The sequence below is a fragment of the Thamnophis elegans genome, chromosome 4 (assembly GCF_009769535.1).
Source record: "Thamnophis elegans isolate rThaEle1 chromosome 4, rThaEle1.pri, whole genome shotgun sequence".
Taxonomy (NCBI): domain Eukaryota; kingdom Metazoa; phylum Chordata; class Lepidosauria; order Squamata; family Colubridae; genus Thamnophis; species Thamnophis elegans.
Genome location: NC_045544.1, coordinates 53,363,256 through 53,373,384, shown reverse-complemented (window position 1 = coordinate 53,373,384; position 10,129 = coordinate 53,363,256). Strand labels below are relative to the sequence as shown.

The window sequence follows — 10,129 nt, the reverse complement described above, 5'->3', positions numbered from 1 at the left end:
TGGGCCCCCATCCACTTCTGCTTCTGCACTCAGTGGAGGGGGCTCCAGGTCGCACCCCCAGTCCTATCATATTCACTAAGCAAACATTCTACTCACACACCCCACAATAATCGTTAAAAATACAATACAATGATACAAAATTAATTAAATTAATTAAATTAAAAAGTGGGCCCATTCTCTCTCACAATCATACCATCATACACTCAACACACTGGTTAAAAACGCAGTTCTTAAATCCGCGAAAACAAAGGCAGTCAGCGCAAGTCTGAGGCGGCTGGGGCCAGTAATAGTTTGGGAGGGAGAGGTTCCTCATTCTTTTCTCCCGCGTAGTCTGGAAATGGTGTAAAAGTCTGAGGCAGCTGGGAGAGTTGGTGCTAGTTAGAAAGAGCAGGCTCCCCATTCTTCTCGTCCTTGTTCTCTCTCTCTGTGGGGGCCATGTGTCACAGAACAGCCGTAGCGGGAGAAGAAGAAGGGAGGGGGGAGCTGCATCCAGGACAGCAATGGCGGCGGCAGAGGAGGCCAGCCACCCAGTCCCGAGGCACACCGGCACAGACTCACCGGCTCCATGGCTCCACGGACAACAGGGCAGGCACAGCGGCACAGACACAGCGGCTCCCCTGAAGCAGCAGGGCCAGGCCGCGGCAGCCTGAATAGGTGGAATGACGGTCATGGCGGCCGGAGTAGGTGGAATGGCGGCAGAATCGGCGGCTCCCCCAAAGCAGCAGGGCCAGGCGTGGCAGCCGGAGTAGGTGGAATGGCGGTTGCGGCGGCTGAAGTAGGTGGGATGGCGGCAGGGTCGGCGGCTCCCCTGAAGCAGCAGGGGCCAGCCGCGGCGGCCAGAGTAGGTAGAATGGTGGTCACGGTGGCCAGAGTAGGTGGCATGGCGGCTGGGTCGGCAGCTCCCCCAAAGCAGCAGGGCCGGGCGGCGGCCAGAGTAGGTAGAATAGCGGTTGCGGCGGCCGGAGTAGGTGGGATGGTGGCAGGGTCAGCAACTCCCCCGAAGCAGCAGGGACCAGGCTGCGGTGGCCGGAGTAGGTGGAATGGTGGTCGCGGCGTCCGGAGTAGGTGGGATGGCGACAGGGTCGGCGGCTCCCCCAAAGCAGTAGGACCGGGCTGCAGCTGGAGTAGGTGGAATAGCAGTCGCGGTGGCCGGAATAGGTGGAATGGTGGCAGGGTCGGCGGCTTCCTCCGAGAGCAGCACTTTCAGCACTTTCAGAAAACAATGTTTCTTCCGTTAGCTGCTTCTCCAGATCCCCCTTATGTTGCTCTTGTCTTAATTTCACCTCAATTCAATTCCTGAACCTCGGTTCCATTTCTTTTTGGCCGTTTTTCCTCTTGGAACCTGAGCGGCAGAGCTCAGGCAGCCATCTTCCTTGCGCAAGGATACGCACAAACGTACTTTACGCACTTTAATAGTTCGATACAGCATTCCCACGCAGCTAACAACGAATACGGTTAATAATCTCAAAAAATAGTAACAGTGCCAGCAAAAAAGATACTACAAAGAAGTCTACAAACTTTTGGGGTTTTTAAAAAGCTCCTTGAACAAAATACCAATGCCCGGGAGAATAAAAACTAAAAGTGGCACACATCAGTCTTCTTGACCACTAGACCAACTCGTTTAGATTACAGCGGATGCTGTAGGTGAAGAGCCGTTCTCTGGCTTTGCCAAGAATACACCGGCCAGTCCCGCACCGCCGCTACCGCCGCCTCCTCCTCCTTCTTGATTTTAATTGTTAATTTATTCATTCCTGCACATTCTAATATTTATTCCTTTTCATATCTTTGTTTTTTCCACTGTTGTGCAAACACAATTCCAACAGCTGTTAACATGTGTAAAATTAAATATGCATTTATTCCCTTTGAAATACAAGTAGTAAGTAGTAAGCTACATACCTTCACATGGCTGGCAAGCCACTCCCACCTGGTCACATGGCCGGCAAACCACTCCCACAAAGGAGGCCACACCCACAGAGTAGGTTCCAAAAAATTTTGAAACCCACCACTGGACTAGCAATATATATTAACATTTCATCTGCATTAAGAAAACACAAATAGGTTAAATCTATGCTCAAATGCCAATGTTTAGGCCATTTAACCATTGAAGCGAAGCATCATTTATATTAAAAAATTGGGTACTGCATATGCCCTCAGTTTATAGCCGGTCATGATCTGATCTACAGTTTGAGGTTTGTGTGTGTTTAAACACTTGGTTTAAACACACACACACACACACACACACACTAGCTGGTTCAAAATAACCAGCTTCACAACTTTTACTTCAGATACAGTGAACTATGAAACCACATGATTCACAAAAACAGAACAAATTCTTATTTTCTTTCAAATCCCAGTTTGCAGGTGTGTGTGTGTGTTTATATTTATTTATTTAGCCTGTGCCATATCATACATGGACTAGCAATATTTATTAAAATTTCATCTATGTAATAAAACACAGTAAAATATAAATATTAGATCCATGTTCAAATACCAATGTCTAGGCCATCTAACCATTGAAGTGAAGCATTGTTTATATTTAAAAAATCAGATACTGTATATGCCCCCAGTTTACAGCCAGTCATGAGGTGATCCATAATTTGATGTAGGACCTGCAGTTTGTGTAGGCTTAAACACCTATTGTCTGTTCTTAAATTCTAATGCTAATCCCTGCCTAAATTGCCCTGGCACAGAATTTTTCCTCATCCTGTTTAGTTTCCCTTTCTTTTCTGCTTTGCTGCTGAGTAATAGCATTATGGTCAAGCTTTTACATTTACTGCTTAAAGTTAAATCAGGATTGAGCTAGAGCTTCTAAATGCGGGAAAATGTTCAAATATTTCTCACTTCAAAACCACTGGTTATTCAAAAAGAAAATCATTGTTCGCTAGCAGTAGATTATTAAGAATAGTAATTAAGAAATAACCTCTGACAAGATGAGCAGCTCTGAAGGTTTTTTGCCTGAGCACTAAGCATGTTCTACCTGATCTATTGCATTCCGGATAGGCTAAAATTGCATTTCTCCTATTCTTAACTGTAGGTTTTCCTTCATTCATGACCGTGATACAGTTGCAAGTCACTATGGTCATTAATTGGGTTGCTTAATGTAACACCAACTTAATAACTTTTTCAAGTATTGCATGTGTTCTTAGGGAATCCCTGGTAGACATGGAAATATGCTTTTAAGATACTTTTATTCTGGTGCCTGTTTTTATTGATCCTGTTGATGTTGCTGGTCTCGCTTCTTAACACAGTTTCCTCTGTCAAGTGATAGAGAAGGCAGGTTTTGATGATAAGAGGAAATAGCAGTTTCTCCAAGCTGCAGTGCAGACCACCCCCCTCCGCATTCCATCTCATCTTTTGCAAACTAACTTGGTACAGAGGATGCTTGAGAACTGGCAGTTCTAATGTAGAAATTTATATCTAACTCTATAAAGCTACATCTACATATCTATAACAATAGACAGAGAGAGACAGAGAGAGAGAGAATGCTAAGCGGTCTACCAATTGTACTGACACTGGATAACACACAGTATAATTTCGCTATGTTTTTAGTCTGCTATCAATACACTCTACTGAAAGAACAGCTTAATGAAAGCGGGAAAGAACTAAAGACATTAGCACTTCATTTAATTGTCTTATTATATTAAATAACCTCTGAGACTTTCCTTTTTATTGTGCCTTTCTCTGTTTTGCAAGATATTATGGTAAAACAGTTGCAGCTCAGTCATCGGATGTGGTGGACTTACATAATAAATGGACTTTTTGAGAAGAATCATGGAAATGGCAAGTAGCATGTTTTCCATAATTGGTTAGTGTCAGCCTCTGCTTCGCTGCTGCTTTTCGGCTGCCATTGAAATGGGGAGTGGGGCATGGTATTTGGGAGTGGAATCATTATGTACTGGAGGATTGTTATTAGGAGTTATTCTGACCATCTCTCTGCGCATGTGGAAGAAGGGAGTTTCCCGCTGAGGCCAACTGTCCAGCATTCCAACCTGATGATGATTTTTGAAGACATCTCCCACCTGACGGTTGGGTGAATTATGATTGGACTATGAACTGGGGTGCCAAGGGAAGGGGATTGAATCATACATGATATCTATTGCTTTTGCGCCTTTTTACTCAGACTCAGCTTTGCTTTGCTTCTCATCGTATGTAATTAGTAAAAGTACACTTAATTCTGAAACATGGAGTTGAGTGGTTTCTTTCTTGATTATTAAACAAAGAGGCACCTGACTTTAACCTGAGTCTCACCTCGCACCCAGCCCGGAGCGAATACCTTCCGAGGGGGGTGCACTCAATGGGGAAAAAAATGTCTTTCCATGGCAGTGACCAAGAGGAGGATATGGCAGCAGCTGCAGCACCATCATTAATGGAAATGTTGGCTGACCTGCAAGTGGAGGAACCTACTGTTCAACCCAGGTGGACTTGGGGAGTGGGACAGAAAGAGGAACCTGAAGAACCAGTAACTGGAGTCACGATGAGGAGGTCCAGAAAACCAGCTGCTGATTGGCGTGAACCTGAAGAGGAAGATTTCATGATGTCCCAAGCCATGAAACTTCTCGGAGAAGTGTGGGGAAAACGCCGGGTTCGAGAAAGTGGTGTGGAAAGAGGACCTGAGGAGGAACTAGAGAAAAGGTACACATTGCATAGGTTAAGAGAGGCTGGAGGGACCAAAGGGGAATGTACACAAGAAGACCCAGCACCAACCTAACTCCCTGCAGCTAGAGACATTCCGAGAGCAGGGGGGTGGTGGCAGGTGACACCGAATGGCTAAGGTTCCACCCTTAAGCGTAAAATATGCTGGAGAGCCCAGAGAACTGGGGTTGTTTTCAATTCAGGTTTGGAATTATATGCAAATATATGGACCTGACCTGAATTCAGACGAAGCTAAAGTAAGAATAGTATTAGTGGCTCTGGAGAAGAACGCAGCTGAATGGATGGTTGGATTACATAATAGTGACTCCCCTCTCCTAAGAAATTTTGACAGGTTTATGGCAGCCCTGAGAAGATGCTTTGATGACCCTCTCACCAAGTGCCGGGCTAGAATTAAATTTACGACCCTTAGACAGGACAAAAGGACTGTGCCTGAGTATGTACAGGAATTCTGGGAATTGTCAACTTATATGAGAGGATGGTCTGAAGAGCCCTTGTTAGATGGTTTCGCGGATGGCTTGAACAAAGAAGTTTACCAGCACTGTGTAAACAGGAGACTCCCCCGCCGCTTAGAACCTTGGTACGAGGCTGCAGCAGATGTTGAAATTGATTTGGCCAGACTTCATTACAAGGGAGAAGGAAAAGCTGAGGATTCCCCACCTCCCACCAAATCCCCCCTCCCAAAGATGCAAAAGGGGGGAAGGGGAGGATTCACAGGCAAAGCCAAGCCTTCCGTCTTCTTCCGCTGTGGGAAGGAGGGGCACCGTGCTGTGAATTGCTGAGTCAAGATGACCCACACTGCTCGCCCCCCCCCCCCGGGAGAGAGAAAAAGCCTGAGAAGCCTCCTAGCAAGAAAAGGGAACCTGTTTTGACGGGGGAGGAGATTTCTTGACGCTTCGGGCCTGAGTAAGGAGGGAGCAGAAGCCCCAGTTCGTCTGATGACAGTGACTCTGAGGACACGGACCGCTGGGTAAGTTCCCGTTCAGGGCCCATGCTTATCCCAGTTGAACTTAGAGTGCCCTCTTCTGGCATGCAAGAGAAACTTCTGGCTCTTTTAGACTCTGGTTGCTCACGTTGCATTATAAGCCCAGATGTAGTTGAAAAAATGGGGTTGAAACTGAAAACTTTGAAAATCCCAATTGCATTTTGCCAATTAGATGGCTCTATTGCGGGGGGAAGTCCTGCTCATTTTGCTACTGAACCCATCGAAATGTGGTTGGGAACTCACCAAGAGATGATAACTTTTATTGTAGCCCCAGGAATGGACCGGCCCCTTATATTAGGACTCCCCTGACTCCGTAAATGGAACCCACGCATTAACTGGAGAGATGGGTGGTTATGAGTCAACCCTGAGCAGGTGAGATTTGAACTGCTGAACTGCAGATAGCAGTCAGCTGAAATGGCCTGCAGTACTGCACTCTACCAACTGTGCCACCTCGGCTCTTCAGTATAGAGCCAGGAGGCGAACCTATGGCACGCATGCCACAGGTGGCATAGTTCTGCCTTCTCCCTGTTGCTTGTCACCTTCTTGCCACTTTCTCCCAGCAATGAACCAATTGTTTCCTTAACTTTTTTCTTGTTTTTAACATGTTGGAAGAAACTTTTTTTGTTATTTTTTACTTTTGTGGCCTTTCTTCATTGTGAGCCTTAGCTTTCCTCACTTCATCTTTAAAGGCTCAGGCTATCTGCTGATATTCTGCCATACTTGTGGTCCCCTCTTTCCACTTTTTATACTTATCATTTTTGTCTTTCAATTTGTCAGAGAATTCTTTATGCAGCCATGCTGGTTTCTATTGGGAGCTGTTATTTTTCTTCTTCATTGATATTGTGCTATATTGGGCTTTTGTAATCTCATTTTTCAAAATTTCCCAAGCTTCTTGAGTCGTTTTCCCCTTGAGAATTCTCATCTATGCAATTCTTCCCAAGCTTTCTCTAAGTTTATTGAAATTAGCTCTCTTAAAGTCCAAAACTCTAGTTTGTTTTTGTTCTGCTACTTGTGTTTGCATAATGTTGAATTCCAATATTGCATGGTCACTTGCCCCCAGGATTCCTGTGGCTTCAACACCTTCTATCATTTCCTCTCTGTTAGTGAGAATTAAGTCCAATATGGCTGATCCCCTTGTTCCTTTCTCAACTTTTTGGGGAACAAAGTTGTTTGCTAGGTTTGTTAGGAACCTGTTGGATCTTCCACTTGGTGCAGAGTTTGTTTCCCAGTTGATGTCAGGGTAATTAAAATCCCCCATTACTATTGTGGTGTGCTTGCTACATACCTTAGTTAGCTGATTAGCAAAAAATTCATCTACTTCCTCTGCTTGGTTGGGTGACCTGTAGTATAGACCTATGGCAATGTCATTCCCCCCCTCAACCTTTAATATTGACCCAAATGCATTCAAGATAGTTCTCATCATTGTTGTGCTCTATTTCTGTAGAGATGTAGTTATTTCTTATATATAGTGCAACTCCGCCTCCTCTTTTATTTGGTCTATTTCTTTTAAATAATTTAAATCCTTCTAGCTGTAGTTCCATTTGTGGATTTCATCCCACCAAGTTTCTGTAATGGTAACAATATAGTATCTGCCCTAATTTACTTGAATTTCTAATTCACCCTGTTTATTCCTCATACTCTGTGCATTGGTGTATAGACATTTGAGTCCTTTAAACATTTTTTAACCATTGCTTTTATTTTTTACACTTAACAATATAAATAAAATAACAAATTAAAGAAACTAAGAACAAACAACAACAATAACAATAACAACAACATTTGATGAGAAATTGCCATGCAGGGTTTTGTAAGTGTGGAAATTCTGTCCTCCAGCTGCATCTCCTCCATTGCTGAAGGCGTCCTGTAGGCAGACAGAATAACAGAATTAGAAGGGATCTAGGAGGTCTTCTAGTCCAACCCACTGCTCATGAACACATTCCCAGCATCACATCTATCTGTCTGCTGGGCTAAAGAGACAGCTTCTGGTGCAGCCCATTAAGAAGGGAGAGACTGCCCTCTGTCAACCTTTCTTCTAGCCCTTCTCTTGGGGGCTTCAGAATCCCTCAGCAGAGAACACTAACCTCAATGAAATGAGAGCTGGCCTGACATCTTCCTTCCTGGGACTCCGGGCGGTGGCAGGACCACCCATCACAACCTGCAAGAAACAATTGTTTATTGACGGCATAAATTAAAAGTCTTCTGCATGTTTATTTTCCCCGGGAAGAAGGGCTGCATTATAGAGGGCAAAGAGACAGCAGATCATGGGAAATGTGGCTGATAAGAAGAGACTCAAAATGGCTCCTCCTTAGTATTTTCCCAGGATCTTCCCTTCTGAGCCATCAAGATCATCCCATGAATCCAAAGACCCCTTCTTCAGCTTTCTGGGCTGGCCAGGTTCCCCCCCAAGTGGGAATTCCTCCCTTCCCCCACCTGGTTTTGAAGCATGAACTGGCATTCTTGCAGAAGCATTCTTATCCCTGAAGAGGAAGATGTGACGCCATCAGACACATGATGTGTCTCCCATTCTCCCTGCTGGTCTTTCAGTTCCTGTGCCATCCTGATCAGAAGAAGAAGGTAACATGACAAAAAACATCCATCTAGCTCAGTCTCTCCTTTCTCAGCCCAGCCAGTCACCCTGCCCATCTTTTTGCCCTGAAGCCCCTTCTGGACAGAAAGCCATTTGGGGAGAGGCTCTTACAGACTCTGAAGTCCATCAATGGTGCCCCACCATGCCCAGGGTTTAAGGAAAAGGGGGTGGTACCTGTCAGGAGGCACAAGAAGGTCTTCAACGTTGCTCTTCAGACAACAGAAAAGGTGCGAACACCTTTTCCGGATGTTCTGTGAAGAGAAGAGAAATAGCTGTGAATCAGTCAGAAGAGTTGAGAACCATGACTTTCTCCCCTGCTGCCAGTTTCTTGACAGCTGAGATGGCCACACTTACTCTGAAGAGCCTTCTGAGAGCCATGACCAACTAGTTGCACGTCCTTTCACTGCACGAAGGGAGAATGGGCAGCTGGGCACTGGCTAGTGGCTTTTCAGGGAAACGGACAATCTGGTTCCCTTGGCAACCAAGTAAACAATGGCCATATTCTATACCCACCCAAGGAGGGCAGCTCACCTGGGTCTAGGAGTGGCCGGTGGCTGATTTCCTTTGTGGCCTTTTAGTCTGTGTGTTTCATGTGGGAAGTTGTTGGTTCATGAACAACAGAGAAGCACCATCATTGTGGCACAAAGCACAGAGGGAATTATGGCATCCTAAGGTGGAAGCGACTTTTAGTCCAACTCCCTGCCCAAGGAAGGGCTCCTCCTACCATCTCAGGCAAATGATTGTCCAATCTTTTCCTGAAAATCTCAAGAATGGAGCACAAACAAGTCTTGGAAACAAACTGTTCTACTGCTTAACAGTTCTCACTGTGAGGAAATTCTTTCTTATTTCCAGGGTTGGATCTCTCTTTGATGAGCTACACACACACACACACACACACACACACACACACATGCCACCACCACCGCCACCACCACTATCCAGCCAGCCAGCCAGCCAGCCAGCCAGCCAGCCAGGCATCCACATATGTATAATGTTGAAAGTCAGCTCCATTTTCAATTCATTAAATGAAGATTCCGTCCCCACCCGGTTACATATTAGTCATTTTTATCAAATTCCTAATTAATTTTAATATTGAATCTTTTGATGTGCTTCCTCTTCCTACAGTTTCATATTGCATTTTTATGAATTGATTATTTTTTATCTATTGCTACATTGGAAGTCAAAGGAAACTCCCATCTACATTCTATCAAAGCCCCCACCCCCAATTAAAAAACATCTTCCTGGCTACCTCCAAGTTCTTCATTTCAGCAGTGTCACTATTAGATGGGAGAGGAGTGTCTTTGGTGCAAGGCAGGAATGGGAAATTTCTGCTAGATGTGAAAACTCAACCTAAGGCTATGCCCCTCTGGAATGTCCCCATACTGACAAAGACCAGGAGAATCCCAAGGAGTTAGAGGAGCCTTTGGCCTTCAGCAAAATAGTTGGCCAAGGAAACTCTTGAATCTATCAGGGCAAAAGAGATTCAGAATTCCTTAAAAAAGGGCCTATTGATTGGGGATGCTGGACCACAACAATCTGTCTGTTGCTGGATACATCTCTGGAGTTGGAGAAATCTCCATTCCAGAGGTGGGTTGCTGCTGGTTTGGTCCAGTTTGGCTGAACTGGTAATGGAATTCTGGCCTCGGTCACAGAACCAGCAATGACCTAGGCCTGCCACACACCCGAACCGATTTCCTCGCTGCTGCTAGGCACCCCCATTTTGTTTTTTTAGTGACTGCCCATAAAGTTATGTTTCAAATAAAGTACACTCTGAAAATGGATTAGGATAGCCCAACTGGTAATACCAGTGAAACCATTTACATTTGGTTCAATAATTAGTCTATTTTTAAAGGCTGTTTAATTTAATCTCTGTTCTGTTCTGGCACTCAGGGAGATATTATGCCCAG

General features: G+C 45.0%; 1 long non-coding RNA gene across 1 annotated transcript; it reads right to left on the bottom strand.

The window, feature by feature from the left end:
* Positions 1-8,130: 8,130 nt before the first annotated feature.
* LOC116507487 lies at positions 8,131-8,795 on the bottom strand. Its single transcript, XR_004255215.1, has 3 exons — positions 8,754-8,795; positions 8,397-8,473; positions 8,131-8,192 (listed from the first exon to the last, which is right to left on the bottom strand). It is a non-coding gene; the product is annotated as an uncharacterized LOC116507487 (long non-coding RNA).
* Positions 8,796-10,129: the final 1,334 nt, after the last annotated feature.